Genomic DNA, 21,447 nt, shown 5'->3' on the forward strand with positions numbered 1-21,447 from the left:
ATATCTGTTTGCCTCTAATTGCCTTTTTTCCTCCTCTGTCATTCCATAGCCTGAAATGTGTTAAGTACAAGGTAGCTTAGGACTAAGAGCATGCAAAACTCTTACAATTTCTAGAATAGAGAAAGGTCAGTAGCAACTGAAAGTCCATATTTTGTCTGCATACCAACCTTGCTGAAATAATTGCTGGATTACTGGACTTGTCACAGCAGCAAGCTTAGCAGAGACAGCATCCATTCTCTGAGCAAAAGTCAGGCCATCCTCTCCCCTGCAGTCAAGGCTATAGCAGTTTGCAATGCTGGGGCAGCTTCATCTCCCTCATCTATTTAATTAGGTTACACTGCTTCATTATTCTTACTGATACAAAAGTAGTTTAAGAGCTATCTTGCTGTATAGGTGTAACAGCAGCAGCACAACAAGAAGGTGTTCATAAAAGCAGGATACTCACTCACCCTGAAGATGTAGGCGTACAGAAAAACTTCACAAAGGAAGGATCTCCAACCAGAGATCCTTCCCCTGGCAGTCAGCCCTTAAATGAGGTCTAAGAGAGGTTCAGCCAGGCTCCACCCCTTCCAGTTACACAGCTGAATTGCCTTCACCTGTGTTCCCAACGCTGACTGGGTCCTTTCCCCAGGTGCTCAATCAGTTTTCAGGCCGTGACTTAATAGTTACCATACAAAAGATGAGCAGTTTATTTGATAAATTCATGGAAAAAGAAAGTGAAGAAAAAGTTTTCAGGTCTCATGCTGCATCCTACCTGCAGACCCATCATAGGTGCTTCTAGAAAGAGCTTCCTTCTTCATAGTAACTTTTACTTTTCTTGTTGTATTCTTATGTTTTCTGTGACCTACGCAGACCAGGATTTGGTTCATCCTATATTCACACTGTTTCTCTATTTCTAATATAGAAATCACATAGTTTGTGTTTTGGGGGGATTTAGTTGCTGGATTTTGCTGGGGTTTCCTTTCCCTTTTCTTTTTCTTTTCTTTCCCTCAGGGATGTTTGCAGCTTACCTCGACATTTTGCAGTGCTTGGGAATGGCAATACAATTTTATATCAGATTAACTAGGATTTAAAGGTCTTTTTGTTTAAATCCACAAATCACAATTAAGCTGAATTTTATTCTCAGAATAATGTCATCTAAGTCATCTTGGTTAAATCTTTCATATTCATTGTCTTAGGATGTTAAAATCTTATTAAAATTAAATTACTCAGGAATGGTTCCTGTAAAGGACTGAGTCATGGACATTCAAATTTAGATATCTAAATCTGAACTTCCAGTGCTAGAAATCCATGCCTCAGTACTGTCTAGCTTTCGTGAAGGGAGATCAGATTTTTATTTAAAACTTCATAAGTTCACATCATTGGAGGAACATGCCTGTGATTTGAGAATGTGAGCTACACACTGGCTAGAAGCAAGGGACATTTAAGTCCCAAGTTTGGCAAAGGTGTTTCACAGCTTTGGGTGACATAAAGACACAGTCTCTATCTCATATTGCTTGCCAGCAGGTCCAAAATGGAGACCATGAGGTGGCTTACAAAGAAAAGGAATATCTCAAGCCACTGATTAAAATGTAGGATAAATAATTTCATGCAAAATTTTAATGGACTCTCAAGACAAACTGAGCAGATCTGTTCCTTTACTGTGATGTTTCTCCATTCCCCATTTCTCTCATAGTAGGGGTACATTTTTGAAATTCAGTCTTTTAATGCAGCTGCCCAGGTCCTCTGCACATTTGCCAAAGAACAATCAGAGTGCATGAGTAAGGAACCTCTGTCTTTCCTTTGGATAAACAAAGCTCTTTAATGTGAACACAGATGTACTGGGACAAAGCAAAGATGCAGCTCAGCATAGATATTTAGCAAAGAACAGAAGAGCAGGGTATTTTATATATGTATAATTCTATTTTCCTTAGTTAGTTATTCATCCACTGCTACTATGTATCCCAGGCACTTCCCGATGTGCTTATGAACGTTATGAGGACATGCAGGCAGATCTGGGTTGGACACAAAATATCTACTAAATCTTCCCTCAAGGATGAAAATCTACATTCTATGCTCCTATCTAGAGTCCTTGATTCCAGCATTTGAAGACTACCCATGTTCAGTGTTTTTCTGTGCCTGAAGGAATCAATTTTTTTCTGAGGTGAGTGCTTTAGGCATGACTGCAGAATGCTCTGAATGGAGGTGTGACTTTTTATGAAACTGTGCCACTGCAGAGAAAAGGAATAAAGTGTAAGTGGGGACATGCAATGTGTGTGCAAAAAATGTTTCCAAGTGACTCACATATCTAGCTGGGAATAGGGACTCCTTCCTCATCATTCCTGTGCTTGCTCCAGGTCTGGCACATCAGCTGTAAATTGTTCAGAAGAGGTGCAGAAATGAAAAGCCATGACGTTAAGCACTGGTACATACTAGTTTCTTTATTTTTGCCAATCCTCTGTCCTCTCTTATCCCTTCTTTTTACTTATTAATCTCTTGGGTCTAAGAGATGAAGGGCTGAAGAAATTATTCCATCACTAACAGCTTCCTGGGCAATTTGGCAGCACTCCGTAGGTCAAACTCTTTTTTTTTTTTTTTTTTTTTTTCCTCTTTAGAATTGTAAAAACTTATGGAAAAACAAACAAAAAAAAAAAAACCCACCTAAAATGTGAAATATGTAAGCTCAATTTGAGGGCACATCTCTCCAGTGATCATTTTCTATCAATTCTTTGCATTGCACAACAAATTTGAACTCAGTTTGCCACAGATTGTCAGCAACAAATTCAGTTTGTTGCAGCACCTTCTGCTGTGACTGGGGTCACTGTATTATGCATGGACTCAGCATGAAGGGGTCTTGTGTTATCTGCTGCAAAACCATTTTTCACAGATACAGTATAATGAGTTTGTGGAAAATATGATACTCAATTACAGGTTATAGAAAAGCTTTAGTAACCCTTGAACTATGCTAGGCTAAGCATTCCCTCTAGTTACTCCACTTTTTAAAAAGTGTTATTCTTTATAAAAATATGTTTATGCTTGTGTTTCTGTTAAGAAACAAACACAAAACCCACACATCATTCAGTAACAAATTATTAAGATCTTTAAGGCTGTACGCACTGAAAATAGTAAAAAAATTGCAATGGGAGGGGTGCTCCTATGAGCTATGAAAAGGTGCGTGATCAAGAAGGAACAGCATCTGGATGTGTAAGAATGTAATCTGAACAAGCTTCTGAGTAGACCGGCTTAAGCCATGGGAAGAGCAAGCAATTGCTTGTGACAGATTGTTGGGATATTGACCCTACCAACGAATTTTGTCTCTGCCAGAACAGCCTATGCCAGAGCCACTCAAAGCCAGGCTCTGGCTGAGGGAGAAGCTGGACCATGCTGTGGCTGCTGCACTGGGAACCCTAGCAGATTCACCTTACCAAGGTGCAGTATTTTATGTCCCCAGCTCCAAGGTGGCAGCAACTGAGGCAGCTTCCTCAGGAAAAGGTGTCCAGGCCTGGTCTGGTCTTGGCCCTGGGAGGCTAATTCAAGGCTGCCTTCATAGCCCTGCTCTAACTTTACAGCCCATACACAGAACTAGCTTCAACTGATAGAAGGCTGTGATCTTGAACAGCATAATGAAAATTAAACACAGTACATAAAGATTGAGGTGAATGTGAACAGATCCAGACAAATGTCATTGTATTTCTTCATCCAGCTAGCTTGTTTCCAAGCAAACTCTTCCAGAATATAAAGGGCAAGCAAAAGCCATTTGAGTTATATTCAGTTTACAAATTAAGTTGTTTTTATCCTATTTTTCAGGCCCTCATTTCTATCCGATTAGCTAATGTCACCCAAGAGGCATACCATTTGTTTAACACTAACTGCTTCCGAAATGTTTCTGCTGGTATTCTCTAGAAAAACTAATGTCAGCTCTGTAATGAAACAAAGGGTTATTATCATTCACAGAACTGTGCAACTGCATTTAATGCTAGGCTTCATACTTGCTGATAGAAATAAAACATCCTTTATTTCTACATCAACAGCTCAAGAAAAGCTCAGCTCTAATAATATTGTAATATTTAGAGACACATATGGAGTTTTCTTATCCTTCCTTTATAAAATACATTAAAAGTTTTAAAAAATGTTTAGATTTGAGTCTTGTCCCATAAATTGCAAGGAGCATCAATAAGCAAATAATTCACAGTAGTTAACTGAGATGTAATAATAGCAGTGTATATATAATTCACTGTATGCTGAGAAAATGATTTGCTATTTAAATCTGTCTGTAGGAAGTGCTACACATTCCTCGAGATATATAACAACTAATTCAGAAAGCTGGATGTTAAAAGCAGAAAAAGAGCTTGCCTTTTTTTTGTATCAGACCCCCTGAGCAGCAGGGCCATTGCTGTCATATCTTTATTTGCTCTCTATTTGCTTGAGACTTTAGATGGAGTAAAACCCAGTGTACCTGGCAAGATCCCACAGAAAAGACCACATTGGTGTACAGCTCAGGAGAAGACCAAAATAGCATCTCAACTTGCTATTCTGGTCTTCAGGTAGCAACAACTTCACCCCACCCCGCATGCAAGGCATTATCCATCTCTGTAGGATACAGATCCTTTTCTCTTTGCAGGACTGTGGGGGAAGTTTGGGCCAACAATTAGAGCTATGCTGTGTTCATTTCAGTGCAATTCATTTGGGTAGGGCTCCCTGCTCATGGGGAAGTAGCCCCCACAAAAACACAAGTACATAACATACCTTCCCAGTGAGAAAGCCAGTTGCCTGGTCAGGGCACTTCAGACGCGCAGTTGTAGCTTTCAAGCATTACCTCATTGACATACGGAAGAATACTGATCATTTTATGCCCATAAGTTTAGATAACAAACTCAAACTCCCTTAGCATTTTAGCCGATAATACAGTCAATTCTGATAGGATATTTAGGATAGCTAATTAATCTAGATTTAATGCTTTCTTTTTAAAACTGGGGTGGATATCCAACCTTACTTCCCCTCCCAATTAAAATACTTGTAGTGCAGGAAGGAATAATAACCTTAGAAAATTAATTGGATTTTGCAGCAGGCTGTGACAAGCTGTCCAACACATATTCATATAGTCCACTCTGCTTTTACAAGCTAAAGCCACAGACTGCAATTTATTGCTGCTTCTTGAGGATGAAATTATAAAGAGTATTAATGTTGGAAGGAAAATATACTAGCAGAAACACTTGCTGGAGCTGAGAGATCTGCCTTTTGGCTGAGATCAATAATCAGTAAGCCCAAGGCTGATCTTTATCAGAATACAGAATGAATGCCTAAGAGAATGGATAATAAGTGCTGTCCAGAGATTTCATTCCTTTCCTACAGCGAAAAATGTAGCCACTGGATTCCTACAAAACTATAGCTTCACTTAGATTAAACTTCAGTTTGCTTTTATTTAACTAGCAATAAAAATTTTCCAGCACTAAAAGCTGGAAGCTACTAGCTGTAGCTCTCTGTTGCACACATAACATGACTTGACATCAGTGAATGAGATATTTTTTGTACTGGTTTTGTTTTCTGAGGTGCTTGTATAGCACTTACCACCTCACATTCATTCGAAGTTCCCACAATCAACTTAGGACAGTAGCTGCATGTCTAGTGCAGCTGTTAAGTAATCATAATTCATAGTGATTTCTGACATGTTAAAACTTCTGTATCTCACTGGAGCAAGAGGCAAAGTTTGTGCATTCATGGCCGTATGGTTTCTTATGCATTAGACCTTGAGGAGTAGGTATATATTGACTCTCCTGCAAATACACTCAATGAAAGGGAATAACTGCTTACTGGCTTCCTTGCTGGGACAGCCTAGAGGATGTACTCAAGGAAATGCTCCTCTTCCTCAAGAGATGCGTCCTACTGAGCTCAGAGTTATCACATCCTCATATGCTAAGGAAAACAGGTTGTCTGTTTGTAAACTGTGGCAGTCCAGAAGGAAGGAGCTTGGTTTGAAGTGAACCTGCCTCCAAGGGCTAGGCATCACCACTGAGCCTTGGAGACTGGGATGAAATCCCACTGTTTAAGTCACAAGTGGATACTGTGGCTATTAAATACCGTAACAACTTACCTGATTAGGAAGTCTGTCCCCACATGCAGTGTTAGGCTTGCCGTGTATTCATTCAGATACATATGTATGATCAGTGAAGGAAAACAGGTCTGGACTAAATGGTGCCTGCATCTGTCTGAATGAAGGGTCTTGCACTTGGCTTTCTGATACTGATCTCACTATAGCTGCTCATTTTTCTGCCAGCTAGAGATAGGCTTCTGATAATATGCTCTTTATTAAGTATATGTGAGCCTCACACTGCAATGATGAGCAAGACGGAATATGTCAGCCCTTTTATGCCCAGTATATCAGGTATATCTTCTGTCACTATCATTTGCACTAACAAAAATGCATTCACAGATATTGCTATATTATATCTTGGTCTTATACAGTGGGTATATAGTAATAAAGTGGGGAGGCAGTCTTGACACAGTAAGAAAAAATTGCATAGGGCATTCACATACCTTATTCAGTTTATTATTTATGATTTGTTTATGTTTCGGTGTGGAATGTACCCAATGAGAAATAACAGTTAATATTTCAGCAGGTGAAATAAAATAAGGAATATGCATTCTACCTGACTAGCTGTGCTTCTGGAGCATTTACATATAGTAGATCAAAATTAGCAGATGACAACGTGAGGAATACAGGATGGCTCAGAGTACTAGGTAGCATCCTAGGAGGAGAAAGCCACTTAGGATTTAAAGTGATATACAACTGTGAGTAAGGATGATGTGCAACTCCTAATGGACATGTTGGAGTGAAGAAAAAAAAAAAAGAAAAACAACAAACAGGCTCGATTTAAGCATGAAGACAGAACTGTTGTCTGAGCTTGCAGAAAGCAATCTTCGTGACCTTGTAAACACAGAGCACAAGTTCTCGGAAACATGGTTAGCTACTAGCATGCACATTCCTTCCACAGTACCCTGATACAAATGCGATCACAACAAAATTCCTGAGGAATTGAGTTTGTGATGATGATGACCACAGACTGTTCTGATCTCAATTGCTGAGTTCATGGTGCCTGAAGGCTGACACTGGAGGACTGGCTTCATTCATGGAAGTGTACAGGAAGCCTCTGTGAGGATGCAGTGCCTCTGCTACACCAAATACTGCTGCTAGCTTGTGAGATACTGATGAGCCACTGCAGCCGAGACCCAGGAGCTAAGCATTCCTTTACAGTCCATAAACTGAGGTCACCACATGCGATCTCTCCAAGTCAGCACTGAGGCTCACAGAGGAGACAATAAGGCGGAAGCTACATTTTCTGTAACTTATTGGAGGTCAAAACCTTCAAGCTGAGCAGCTCTAGCAAGCACCGATTTAATTAAAAGGATATATAGAATGGAATAAAAAGAAATGGTGAAGAAAATCTGAGTCCAAACTCAGTTCAAGATTTAATGCTCTGAGCATAAGAGATTGTTTAGGCTCTCTTTCCTCAATCACATTTGGTTTTGCAGCCTGCAAAAAGTTGAACTGAGGAAAAAAAAGGCCTCCTCAAGTTAGCATCTAATTTAAACTAAAACAGTTATTTAAATAAACAATTAATTTGCATTTCAACTAGTGAGTTGTGAGCTGCCTAATCCCTGAGGGAGCCAATGAAGGAGCCAAGTCCCTGAAAAGCACTACCAGTTGTAGGTACTCCCATCTTCCCAAGATTCAGCCTAATCCCTCAAAATGCAGCCTAATCCTATCACCTTTTCAATATATAGGCACTGGAGACTGTTTTATTAATTTTTTCTAGCATCACAATAACAAGTTGTAATGACATACAAAAGAAAAATATAACTGCTTGCAGAATGACTAGAGTTAAAGGCAGTGATGCACAGGCAGTACTATATCTCAGTACTATTTCCCTAAAATATTGTCAGTAGAGCCCAGAAAAACCAAAACTTAACAAACATGACAAAAATAGCAAGAAATGAAGGTACTTCTGAAAAGAATACAGTTGCAAGTAAAACTAATAAGTGTATACTGTGAAGAGATTTTTTTATTTCAATAGAAATAAAAGGAACAGAAAATGCATAAGTAAGCTTTAAGTTATATTTCTTGTAGATATAAGGGCTAATTGTTTCTGTTGTGTTTTTTTTTAATACTTCAGAAATTTTTAGTGAAAGTGCACTAACATTTTCTAAAGCAGAGCTGAGTATCACAGCTAAGTGGATAACAAATGCTTTGCTCTGTATTAGAACCATAAGTAGCAGTTAATTTACAGGCTTTCAAAAAAAGTAGGTTAAAAAAAATGGAAAAAAGTTAATTCATGTTTTTGCCATAGTGCAAATCTATCTTTTTGGCCCATCTGGGATTTTGCGATGTTCTGAACCAGAGATGTACAAATCAATGAGAGCTGTTATTTGACTTGATAATTGTTCTGTCTACCTATATACATGTATTACATGTTATGTAGTTTAATCTTTTCCAGTTATACTGATACTTAGCAGGAAATTCATGTGTACAGAAGTTATTCTAAGAATAACTTCCATTATTTCACAGAATTTATTGTTGAGTCCTGAATTTTGGGGAAATAATGATTTGTAGCCATATTTAGCTGGGAAACATACAGTATTACTTTTATCACTTAGAACTTTATAAAGCAATCACTAAAATGCTCTTTAACTAACTTGAAGTCAGCAGTTGATAACCGCTGATGCCTATCAACGTTGAAAGATCTTCCTATCTATATTCTGATTTTTACCCATATAAAAATATTCATTGAGACTAAAGGATATAAACATCTATTCAGATCAGAAGGTTTTAACATTCTATTTTAGGTATTAATGTAGTAATGTGAGAATTGAATGTTGTTTCTGCATCAGAACAAAATAAGAATTTTGTTAACTTCATGGTCTTTACCGTTTGGGGTTTTTCTTTTATAGTTCGTTTCAGGGGCCTTACTACTTTATTAGAGTTCTATAAGTTAAAGTAATATGTATGTATATATGTATAGCCAACATTGAGAATATATGTCACACATTGCAACAGTATTCTGCCAATTTAAAAAAGGACAATTCACTACATGATATGGGGAATGCCTGGAGAAGATCGGACATCTCCCCTCCCCTCCGTACTCTTTGTTTAACAAGAATTCCAAGCAAATCACCATTATCAATAGGACAAGAAGAGCACTGAGACACCTTGGAAGCAACAGGATGGCAACTGACTATGTCACACATTGCAACAGTATTCTGCCAATTTAAAAGGACAATTCACTACATGATACGGGGAATGCCTGGAGAAGATCGGACATCTCCCCTCCCCTCCGTACTCTTTGTTTAACAAGAATTCCAAGCAAATCACCTTATCAATAGGACAAGAAGAGCACTGAACACCAGATAACGATCCAATTAAATCCTCTGATAAGATTGTGAACCCAGAGTACCCAGCAAGTGGGGAAACGGGGGAGAAGGGGGAGGTAAGGGAGAGAAAAAGGGTATAAAAGTTGTCATGCTGTATCCATAGGTGCGCTCCTGCTTGCGGGACGCCCGCCATTGCAATCGCGAATAAAATCTGCTTTTATCAGAGATACCGTCCTGGCAAAAATATTTGGATATTTCCAACAGTAATAACCTATGGATACATACATTTATAGGCAGGTGTAAAAACTACAGAAACAATTATCCATGTCTACCAATATTAGCTGACATATGTAGGTACCAATGTCTGTCAATAAGTGTCCAGACTGATGGTCTTTGATGACTAGTAGCTTCAAAAGGTCTCACTAATAAGTTGTAATACCTACAGATATAAAAAAAATTATTGAGACTGCTAGATGTAGATGCCTACTGAGATCAAAAGATATCTATACCTACCACTAGGTAATGATACTGATAGCTACAAAAAAGCGTTTAAATTGATAAACATCAGTTGATATCAACAAGTGTCACTATTTTGAGACCTACAGACAGTCATGTATTGAAATCAAAAAGTATCTATGCCTATCAACATCCATTGATGTCAGTGCCAAACAATGAAGTTCCAAATCGGTAAGCATTGCTACCTGTCTATATCAAAAATTCATGTTATTAATAAATCTCAATGTCTACCAATATCAACATCAATAAAGATACCAAAGAACTTTGAAAGGTATCAATGCTTATCAGTTAGTGTCAAAATCAATAGGCATCCCTGCCTATAATTTCATGTAGTCCTCTGTATCAGTCTTGATTTCTATTTATATCAAAGGATTGTGTGAGACCAACAAACATAGATGCCTCAAGATAAACAAGTATCAAATGCCTATCTGCAACAAAAGCAGATTTGTTGAAATGTGTTCTACTAAAATTAAATTGACTAAGTAAACATGATTTAGTAACATCCTCTTTGAAATTTGAAAACCTCTAGAATAAGATACCATTTTTTTGAGAATATGTGCCCAAGTATACCTGTATAAAATGTACTTAATCCTCATTATGTATCCTCACGGATCTTTGCCCAAAGTTTTAATACCTGTGCTTGGTGTTCCTATTCCAGACTCCAATAAATGCAAGGGAATATGGGAGGGCAATAGAATCTTTAAGATAAACATGCATATTAGGATCTTCAACTAGTGGGCTACAGAATCAACATATCAATCATAAGAAGAAATATACTAATGTCCAAAGGCAATGATAACAGACAGATTTCTTTTTAGGGCTTCTAATTGGACATAATTTTAATGTGTTATAGAAGAAAACTCTAACGCTCTCTGCAGTCAAAACATTAAGAGAGCCAGAAGAGTGAGAGAAGGAAGGAACAGAGGGTTCTTCAAAGCAAGTGACATCTTTGTAGAACTTGAAATTGGAAGACAAAGCCATACACTACATTGTGTTTTGGAAAAAAAAGAAAAAAAAAAAAAAAACACATTCTCTAAGTGAAGGATATAGGATTCATAAACTGTGCTTTAATTCTTCTCCTCTATTAATAACATCAAAAAAGTTTGGAAGATAGACTGGTGATTCAAGGCAAAAAAAAAACATAAAACATATAAAACTAGAACTTTTTAATATATCTTTTATGTACATCTGCTGTAGACAGTCAGGTTTTTCAGAAGTAACATATAACTCAGCAAATATTATTGCTTCTTAAGTTTTGTTTTAACATTTAAAGAAAACCAGGGAAATTTCCAATATATCCCCTAAATTAGGAGTTCTGTTTTCCTTTTTTCTATATATATATATTTTTTTCTGGTCACAATTACTCATGGAGAAATACTGGTTTTTGCTAGTTCTTTTTGTAAATCTTGGAGAAACTTGCTTCAGTTGTTCATAAACTACTTGCTTTTGGTTAAAGGCCCAGAGTGATAAGTATATTTTCTGAATCACAGATGACTAAAAAAAAATTTAAATCAGGGGATTAATGCATTATTCTGAATACACAATGTGCCCGGGGAAACAAAATGACTCAACCGAATGTCAGTGGCAAAATTCCCTTGACCTCAGTAGGCCAAGATTTCAGCCCTTATTCTCTGCCAGTTTGCTGGTATGAAAATTCAAATATCTGTATTTTTTGATACAAAGCCAGCCTCAGAACATCAGGCATTTGTGAACATCAAGTAACATTGGGTAGCAATTCTGTTTGTTAACTAAAGACATACTTAGAAATTGAATCAGTTGTTTGAGACACTTTTCACAGTGTATAGCCAACATTGCCTTTTATTATTAGCAAAAGAAGCTTTCTTCTAGTACTAGTGTTTTTCTTCCCTATTTCACCAAGGATACAAATCTATAATGAACCCTTTCTCTTAAGGTTGTTGTCTCAGATCTTGTCAAGCTCAGCAGTGACTGAGTACTGTCACTGTACGATGGTTGTTCAGGATCTGTGTAAAATGCTTGATAGGTTCAGTGAAGTCCGAGGGAGCTGCTGTCTACATTATGAAAAGTACAACCAGAAATGACATTAATTAACAACTCTGGGAGTTACCAGGCAGCCAAGGACTGAGTAAGTGGCAGATGATGGGATTGCTCTAGCACTTGTGCGGTAGTCCCTTCTGGTTAGAAATGTGGCTCATTGGTGAATCCAGTGTGAAATCTGGCACTGAACTGACACAAACCTGTGAAGGATTTTATTCTCCAAGGATGCAAGCCCAACAACTTCCATCTCCTCTCAAATGTAGAAAGTTATAAACAAAGAGAGTAGAATAATTCCTTTTCATTGTACCAGCAGTTTGGTTGGGCATTATTTTACTTTATTATGTGTCAGCGGGTGTGAGATCTGAAGTCCCAGCCCTGGGGGTAAATTAAAAGAAAAACTCATTTTAGAAAGAAGCACATTAAACTACGAAAATGGATTTGTAAATCTGTCCCCTGTGTTCTGAAGCAGTCTTCTTGGAGCCAACAGAGCTTCAGCATAATGGATGGCTGCATAGCTGCCTGGCAAAAAAATAAAAAATAAAAAATAAAATTAAAAAAAAAAATCACAAGCTTACCCACATGCACATTTGCAGAATAGAAGAGTCATGGACAGACCTGAAAGCTGCTGACACCATCTCTATAAATATGCAACTGAGTTTTCACAGTTTTCTTTGTTGTCTCAAACAACTGTTGAATAATCTTTCAAGTAAATTTCACACCATTCTTCAGACAACTCATTCAGCTCATTTGACTTCATTTATTCATTCCTCACTAACAAAAGTGGCAGAGATGAACAACTCAATATGTATAGAGAAACAAACACATAAAATGAGCTTCTACAGGAAAGGAAAAAAAGAAAGATGTAGTAGTGTTTTCTTGATCCCATCGGCAAATACAGAGGAAGGTGGGCAGTCTTGTCTTTGGATGAGAGTTAGAAGAGGGATTCCCATGACAAAGCAAGTACTTTCTGCAGCTTACTATTCACCAACCTGTGTACACAGCTGAAGTCATCAAGTACCTAAATACAGTAAAACTCAACTAAGTTTTTTAGTTCATTTCCCACCAGAATCACAATTTCACTACCTGGATACAACATTCAACTTTTGTGATTAAAATAATTTCATATTATAATAGCCCTCCCTAGACACACTTGCATATTTTACATATATATTTGTTATCTCAGAGACAGAATTAGTATTTCCTAGTCAATGTAATTCACATGAATGTGAGATAACTTCCAGTATGCTATATTCACACTGCATGTATCTGAAATTAATAATAGCTAGAAATTTTGTTATCTCGTACGGGTAGATTACACTTTCTAGTAATATGAAAAGTTCCACAGTCCTGGGATTGGGCTTCAACATAATACCCTTTATAACATTACCCAGATGCTAATTTTGCAAATTTACTTAGTCACCATAAGCAAGTAGCTCAGCACTGAAGCCTACTGCAGGTCTGCTCCCAATGCTTCATCCTTGGGCAGTAGTGGCTGCTAGAAATCCTTAATTTATCCACTTCAAGGAGAAGGAAGCCATTATTTGGCCTAACAAAATCTGCTTCAGTTATGACTAGCATTTTCCTGGCCTGATAGACAAAAATCACAGCCTACATCACAATTTTCAGATTATATGGTAAAGTGGGATGCTGTGCCTTGCAGGCCAGGGATGTCTTGGGTAGATTAGTATTCTTGTGCCCTAAAAGCAGCTGCATACCACTGATCAAGGGGCGAGAGGTTTCCAGAGATAGTACTGATTTCTGTTTTGTTGAAAGGTATATCAATGCACATACACTGAAACAAACAAAACAATCAACCAAGACAAACAACAACAACAGAGCAACAGCAAGGCTGTTATAAAAAGTCTGGATGAAACTCAGAATTCTGTTTGCATAAGGAATCCAGAATTCATCATTTTCCTTTTGGTTTCTTCTACTTTTTCCACTGCTATGCTGTTCCTCAACTTCCATCCTAGTTGATTATTTGAATCTTCTCCCACTCTCATCTTTGAGCTACCACTTTTACTACTTTTTTCACACAGAAAAATGATCATTTGTTGTCACTTGAATGCCATGTGTCCTTGCTGCACCCACTTCGACAGGCCTAAGAGTAGAGAGTTTCATCTACTTTTCATACTTATGCTTTATCTTCTATACATACACTTCATCTACTTTTATATACTTTCATACAGAGGACACTAATGAGACAAAAAATGATTCTGTTGGTCCCGTATGGCCCAGTTATTACAACCAAACTGCGAGGCCTCATCTCAGGCAAATTAATGACTTTAGTCTTATTCTCCAGGGGAATTCACTACTTGGCAGGGATTAAAGTGAGCTCCTGGAGCCTCTAATATAGGATCTAGAACCTCAGAACTGCACTAAGGAACAATAAAGATTCAACTGTGAACATAAATCTAGTGCAACAACAGCAGTACTTTTCTACCTCTGACTGTAGAGCAGGATGGAGAGGACCGAAGAGGAGAATGTCATGTGATACTTTCAAAGTGTTATTCTGTGAACCCCAGCTGAGGAAATCTAAGCATGTGCTTTACCTATAGGAAATTCCTTACAGGGCTTCCAAATTTGCAAAAGCAACAGTAGTGCTGGATTATGTCACTCTAGGTCATAAGAGCATCATCTTACTTATTTGTAGTGGTCACTGTATAACTGTAACTCTGTGAACACAAAAGTCATAAGGAATAAATAATAATAGGGTGGGTAGTAAATGTATACCACTTTGGGGGTTGGTGCTTCTACAGAGCCCCTTAATACATGCCCACTTCTTGTTTTGTTGTCAAGGCCTCACTGTTATCTTTCCTTCCTATTTTTAGCTGTTTTATTACTATCTTCCAAAAGAAAAAAAGAAAAAAAAACAAATTATGCAAGCACTTAGACATCTTTAGATGTTACAGTTCAATAGCAGTTTACTGCCATTTTGGTAAATTGTGCTCAGCAGTGTGCCACAATTAAATGAAATCTTCATTCTAAATGTCTCCAAGATAAGGGTGTAGATTTACTTTCCTCAAAACGCTCTATATCTTTATTAAATGCACATGTCATTACAACATAAAAAGACTGGCTCCTAAAGCAGACACTGAAAGGTGGATGCATTTATTTTACTCGCTTCCTAAGATGACTACAGAAATGCCTACAGCAAGATTGAGATCCTAGTAAATACTCAGAAATCTGGGAGCTTTCTTCTTTTGCAAATCTACCCCATTCACTGGGGCTTGACTTGTAGCCTTAGTTATGAGACAAAAAAACAGCCAATAAAACCTCATAGAACTCTCCCCAACACACTGCCAAGAAAGTACACTTGCTACAAGCTGTAGCCATAAAAGCAGTAAGTCCTCCATACTTAAGTGTCCAAGTTATTCCTAATGCGTCAAAAATAGCATAATCATTTCAAAGAGATATGGATACTGCAGAGGAAAGAGCTGATCTTCATCTCTTAGTAGCGTGACCATTTTGACTGAGGTGGAGAAGTTGGGAGAAAAAGATGATACAGCTGCAGTTAGTCACTTTTCCAGTGCTGCAAGCAGGGAGACATATGGAGGAAATCTGCTTCATACTAAGCTCCAAAACCCTGGGTTTTTTTTTTTTGTGAATGTCTGGACAGTAATTCCAGTATTGGTACACACAGAGTGCCCCCAGAAACCACCAGCTGAAGCTGGATACTTTCCACTGTGCGAAGAGAGGCAGCCCTCCAGGAGCTTGGCTTTAGCCTCCAAGTGAGGAGAGCCCTGCAGGGTGCAAGGCTGACCACCAACACATTTATATTGTTGATATCCATCCCTAGTGCACGCAAAAGAGCATAAAACAAGAAGCTCATACCCAAAATCTGCCTCTTCAACAAACTTCCTAGCTCAGGGAAGCTCAAAAACTGTGGCTTTTTTCCCTTGACACTCTCCAGAAAGAGCTCATGAGGTATCTGTACACAGAGAAGGATCAAGGCCAAAAAAGTTCTATATGTATTTCCCAATGTCCTTTTGTGATTATTTTTAAGCAGCACAAGGTATACCAAAGAAACAGCAAAAATATCCCAACAGAACTGAACTGGTTCCATGTAACAGATTAGCTGTGTGATCTTACCAGATGCTGAATGCTCCCTGCAACATGCAGAGCCCCTCCAAGTAGAGAGGGCAGCTGGAGAAAGAGAAGAGCTGACCAGTGTGTATTAACACCTCCCATCATCACTTGCCTCCTACCACCACCACTCTCCTCCCTAGGTATCACTGTGGAAAGCTCAGGGCTTTGGAGGAGCTCAGGAGTTACAGCTGAGTTAGGCAATGCAATGTTTCAATACTGCTGGTTTGATATAATCTAATTACAGCTGTGACGAGCAACTGCTGGGCTGTGTGGTGTTCTACTAAGTAAAGAGCTTCTGAAAAAAAAAACCATAATTTTCACACAAACCAGAAAAATGAGGAGTTGTCTTCCAGATAGCTCTAGCTGACTACAGGGAACACCAAAGTGAGCAGCCTATTTATTATATTACATCTGACATTATGAGAGCCTGTGTAATGTAATTATCCATAAAAGTCCCAACAGTCTGCCAATTGTTCCTCACAGGTGTACTTGTTTTTAAGACAGCTTTCCTAGACATCCATTACTTACAGCCTCCTGCTTGCCTTTCTTTGTTCTGTTGTAAACATTATTAGGAGAAGTTCTTTCACTATGAATAACTGAATGAAAAAAAAATGAAACTACAGACAAGCTCTCCATTTAAAAATATAGGCACATGGTTATCATTATTGTTGGTTTTTATTTAATTCTCTATTTAGAGAGGGTATTTGGTAAACATATAAGTTATTTTTCTCATCAATATGCTGGAATGAAAAAGTTCATTTGCAGACTATGAACCTTACTGTGATCCCAGGAAGTCACTGGAGATCTGAAGTTTATTCTACTGACCTCAGTAATTTGCTGAGGAGTACACACAGCTGTGCTTTCGCATGGAAAGAGGTATCTTGCCCTGCAAGATTTGGTGTTATGCCTGTCTAGGGTCCAAATGCTCTAATTTGCAGAACAGGAGCACTGCTCAGAAAAAAAATAAGTACAGAGACATGGGATTATAGTCAGAAACAGATATTAAAGACTTAGAAGAGCCCCCATTTAAAGAGGCTTGGGGTGGCAAGAGTGTTTTGAAATTTGTGAGTACCATGTTGTTGGTTTGTCTTATTTTCAGACTTTTTGCTCCTTTTTATAAATCGCAAATTTTAATGAAGGCTAAGAAAAGCAGAAAGAAATAAGGATGATTTTTAATGAGAAATATTGAATGATGTATGCCATCTCTTCTGTTTGTCTGTGGATATAAACATCTATTAACAGCATTGCTGTGGACTTCCTATGGAAACTGCTGGCAAATTCTCTGTGTTTAACTGAGTCTATTATTAATGTCTTGCTAAGAAAATACATCATAAACTCACTGAAGAAGAGATGGTCAACTGCTTTTGTACACAGCAGTAATTAGCCTTTAAGATTTAGGATGTCAGAAGGTTGCCTCAGTAATGAGAGAGGGGTGCTACTTGCATACATACAGGGAAATTAGCTACATGTCTAGTGAAGTACATTTGCTTGGTTTGGGCTTCTTCAGAAAGATAAAGTAAAACAAGACCATATTTATTTGTCTGAATTATGCCTTGTAACTTGGAATACACCATTTTATAACACTGATGGCTGTTAACTGGAAAGAGTTTCCACAGACTAATTTAATGAAGAATACAATTCTAATGAAGGCTGTTTTTAAAAAGGTATGTTTATGAAAGAAATTATGACAGGATTTTAATTATCTTATTTCAAAAGTCCAGTGTAAGAATGGAAAGTGTGATATTTGTATTTAGTTTCAGCTGAAGATGAGTCTTGTTCTCTCGCTTGTAGTGCAATGCTCCTGACTAGAATTTCAGTGTCCCAACATTCCTTACAACATTGCCCATCCAATCCTAGGGAAACACTTGAAAACACAGGAACAGGAAGGGATTCGTGTTCCAAAGAAAGACAACCGACCTGGAAAATTCATCAGGCTTTTTGCATAGTAGTAAGATGGGGATGAAGTGAAATGTATACAGGAGTATGACAAATGCAAATGGAAACATATTAGATTTTCTGTTCTCTGCAACCAGGCTACCATGTCACTATGGTGTGATGCAATCAAAAAAGCTGCACAGTGAATGATGAAACCCTGGTTTAACAAAATGAAAATATTACTATTGTCCTGATAGCACTCAGTGTTGATTCATCATTAGTTGAATTCCAGTGAATAAACTCTACTTACTACAATGTCATTGGGTATTAGAAATTCAAAGGCTGTGACAGAGGGGGATTTCACTGAGGTTATTGGGAATGGTAGCCTTTGTTAGATCCACTGAGTGGGGTGTGTGGTGTATTCATTCAGCTGCACCACATCTTAAACTAGATGGACTTTTCAATTGTATAGGCTTTGGTACATGCTGAGTGAAATGGGACAGTAACTGATCTGTTTGGATTCATGCTCTGCTTTTCCAATTATGTTTCTTATTATTAAAGTTAGATAAAGAGAAAAAGCAAATGCTTTTTGCTGCATATAGTGTCATGACCTTGTATGCGTGCAGTATTATCGTGCTGTAAGAGAACACTGGATAAGATTACTTTCTGAAAGCAGCATTGGCACCAGCAAAGACCCTCTTTCTGCTGAAGGAAAACACAGAGAAAGAGATATCAAGGGAGGAAATCTCCCAGCAGCAGCTGTGGGACCTAAAACATACTGTGATCTCACAACATATACACTTCTTCTGGGCTGTTAATCCCTATATGCGTTAAACTTTACATGTGTTCTATAAACTGAATTATAGCTAAGCCAGAGCAAATCCTAAGAATAACTCAACTGGTTCAGAATTTCATTATATTTAGTTATCTAGATTTCAATTGCATTCAAACTCCTTGCCAAAAAAAACATCCAAACTGAAGTTTCAAGCACCTTTGGAAAAAAAGAAGAAAAAAAAAGAAAAAGACCACATAGAAACACAAGAACATGGAAGACACAAAGCAAAAATTGATGTGAAAGGTGACATTTCATTCATCTATTTTATCCTCAGCTTTTTGAGAGGTAGTTCTGTCTACTCATAGGAAGCAGCAGACTGTGATTTAAGACTCACGCGCAGAGCTGCTGCCCAGCCCCGGGTAAATGACTCTATGTTTTTTCTTACTCCACCCTTTGCCAACCTCACCAGCAATGCCTGACAGTGTTTTGGGGCTGCCTTCCTTTCATCTATCTTTTCTAGGCTCATTTTCTAGAAAAGTCTCAACCCTTAGCTCCTGTATGTCTTTTGTCTCTCATAGCTCTGGAAAACAAAAGGAAACACAAGACCAGAGGGAAAAAAAGATAAAACAGGCATTTTGCATAATTACAAGGAGGATAGGAACTAAAGCCAGGAATCCATGAACTTATTGGAAATAACTTTTTGTTCTGGTTTTCCATGATGTAGTATGAATAGCACAAGACCATAGAAGAGACTGGAAAATAGGAATTGCCATGAAGCCTCCCAGGCTCGTAATTGACCACTGCAGAGCTCACATAATTGAAGATGGATGAAGCTGAAAGAAGAAACACAGCTACAAAGAGAAAAATACTAAACTAAAGCTTTCAACAGGGAAATAGGCTGCCACTCAACATTTGCCCATGTAACAGTAGAGTTCAGCAAAGGACCTATACCTTGTGTCCCCATAGGCTTTGCAGTCTGGAAAGCTGACCCAAACGAGCAGCTCTATCTTCTTCTGTCAAGGCCAGGGGATACTGTTATAATATCCAGTATTCTTACTGGAATATTTATGAGGAGTCTGGGAAGATTGATTTGGCCACAGAGGATAGATATGTGAGCATCTGCTGTAATGGCACTAAAAAGTATTAGACTCATCAGGAATAGTGATTCATAATGATAGTGGTGGTGTTTGCTCTTTGCATATCAAGGAAATTTACTAGTCCCTTAAATCTAAAGATAACGTAGACTTCTATATGTAAGAAAAGCTTCCATTTTTTCCGCAGCTAGAATTGCTGTCAGGTAAGGCCTCAAACCACACATGTGTGCCTCTGCATACAGGAATAAATGGATGACAAATTGAGGTATTTCCTTTGCCGATCAGCTCTTAGAAACAAGAAGGCATGCCAGCACATTTTAAAGCCAGTTTAGAAATTGTTACTGTCTGAAAGAGCAGTGACGAAGAAAACTGATGTATAGATCAGGAAATAAAAGAACATTCACTTACTGGGCAGCATCATTGGCTGCAAAACTGACCCAAGCAAGTCCTTGGGTACCCAGCGTATCAGGGAGACAAAGTAGGCAATGTTTTCTCTCTTCCAACTGGGACCCCAGAAGGCAATGCCTAAACTTGTATTCTTTTTATCTATCACATTAAGGACAAAGAAAAGCTGCTCATTAACTGCCTTTCCATTGTTTTTGAAATATACCCTAAAATTCATCCTAACATCCTGAGCAAGGATTACCCACAATTGTAAAAGTTACATGCTATATGAACCTCTGCCACTTCCATCTTTGCCCCTCAAGTGAAACAGCAACACAATAAATTTTAACTATGATTCTCCATGCCTTTAGTTAACAGATCTCCACATTTTCCAGGAATAAGTCTCAAGGTAAAGTCCTACAGATCTTAATAGAGCTAAAACAAACATTATTTAGAACTTAAAATCCTGTTGAAAATGATCTGCAGATCTAAAAATCTACAGAAAAACTTTAAAAAGAAACTGTGGAAAAGATTTCTTCTTTAACTATAGGGAAGCCTGTCACAAATGGGTGCAGTGGAGTATATTAGGCACTCTGGAGACACTTAATTGAGCTCTCTCTTGTTTTTTAGCCTGTATTTTGCCTGGTTGACACCACACATGCACCTGAAAGAACAGCTTCTTCCCCCTACGAAGACAGGCTGAGAGAGCTGAGCTTGTTCAGCCTAGAAAAAAGAAGGCTGCAGGGTGACCCAATTACAGCCTTTCAGTACCTAAAGGGAGCCTATAAACAGGAGGGTAGATTTGAAATAGATACCCTTTGAAAGGGTAGATAACAGCAGGACAAGGAGAAATGGTTTTAAGTTGACAGAGGGAAGGTTTAGGTTGGATGTCAGGGGGAAGTTCTTTACTATGAGAGTGGTGAAGTGCTGGAACGGGCTGCCCAGAGAGGCTGTGGATGCCCCATCCCTGGAGGTGTTCAAGACCAGGTTGGATGGGGCCCTGGGCAGCCTGGTCTAGTATTAAATGGGGAGGTTGGTGGCCCTGCCTGTGGCAGGGGAGTTGGAGATTCATGATCCTTGTTCCTTCCAACCCAGGTCATTCTGTTATTCTATGATTCTGTGAGTACAGTCCTGCTCTAAAAATGAATTTCTGCATGGTCATGCTGTTTGCTTGTAGCTAGCGCAGCATGCTTGTAACAGGCACTGCATAAAGTGTGTTTAAGAATTTGGCTGCAAAAGATTAGCAGCAAGCAGATCACAGAATCACAGAATGAAATAGATATTGGAAACATGAACATCCAAGAATCTTCAAAGATGACCGAAAAACCTCCTTCCACAGGAGCACACTACCTG

This window comes from Meleagris gallopavo, chromosome 2 (genome assembly GCF_905368555.1).
Source record: "Meleagris gallopavo chromosome 2, MGAL_WU_HG_1.1, whole genome shotgun sequence".
Lineage (NCBI taxonomy): Eukaryota > Metazoa > Chordata > Aves > Galliformes > Phasianidae > Meleagris > Meleagris gallopavo.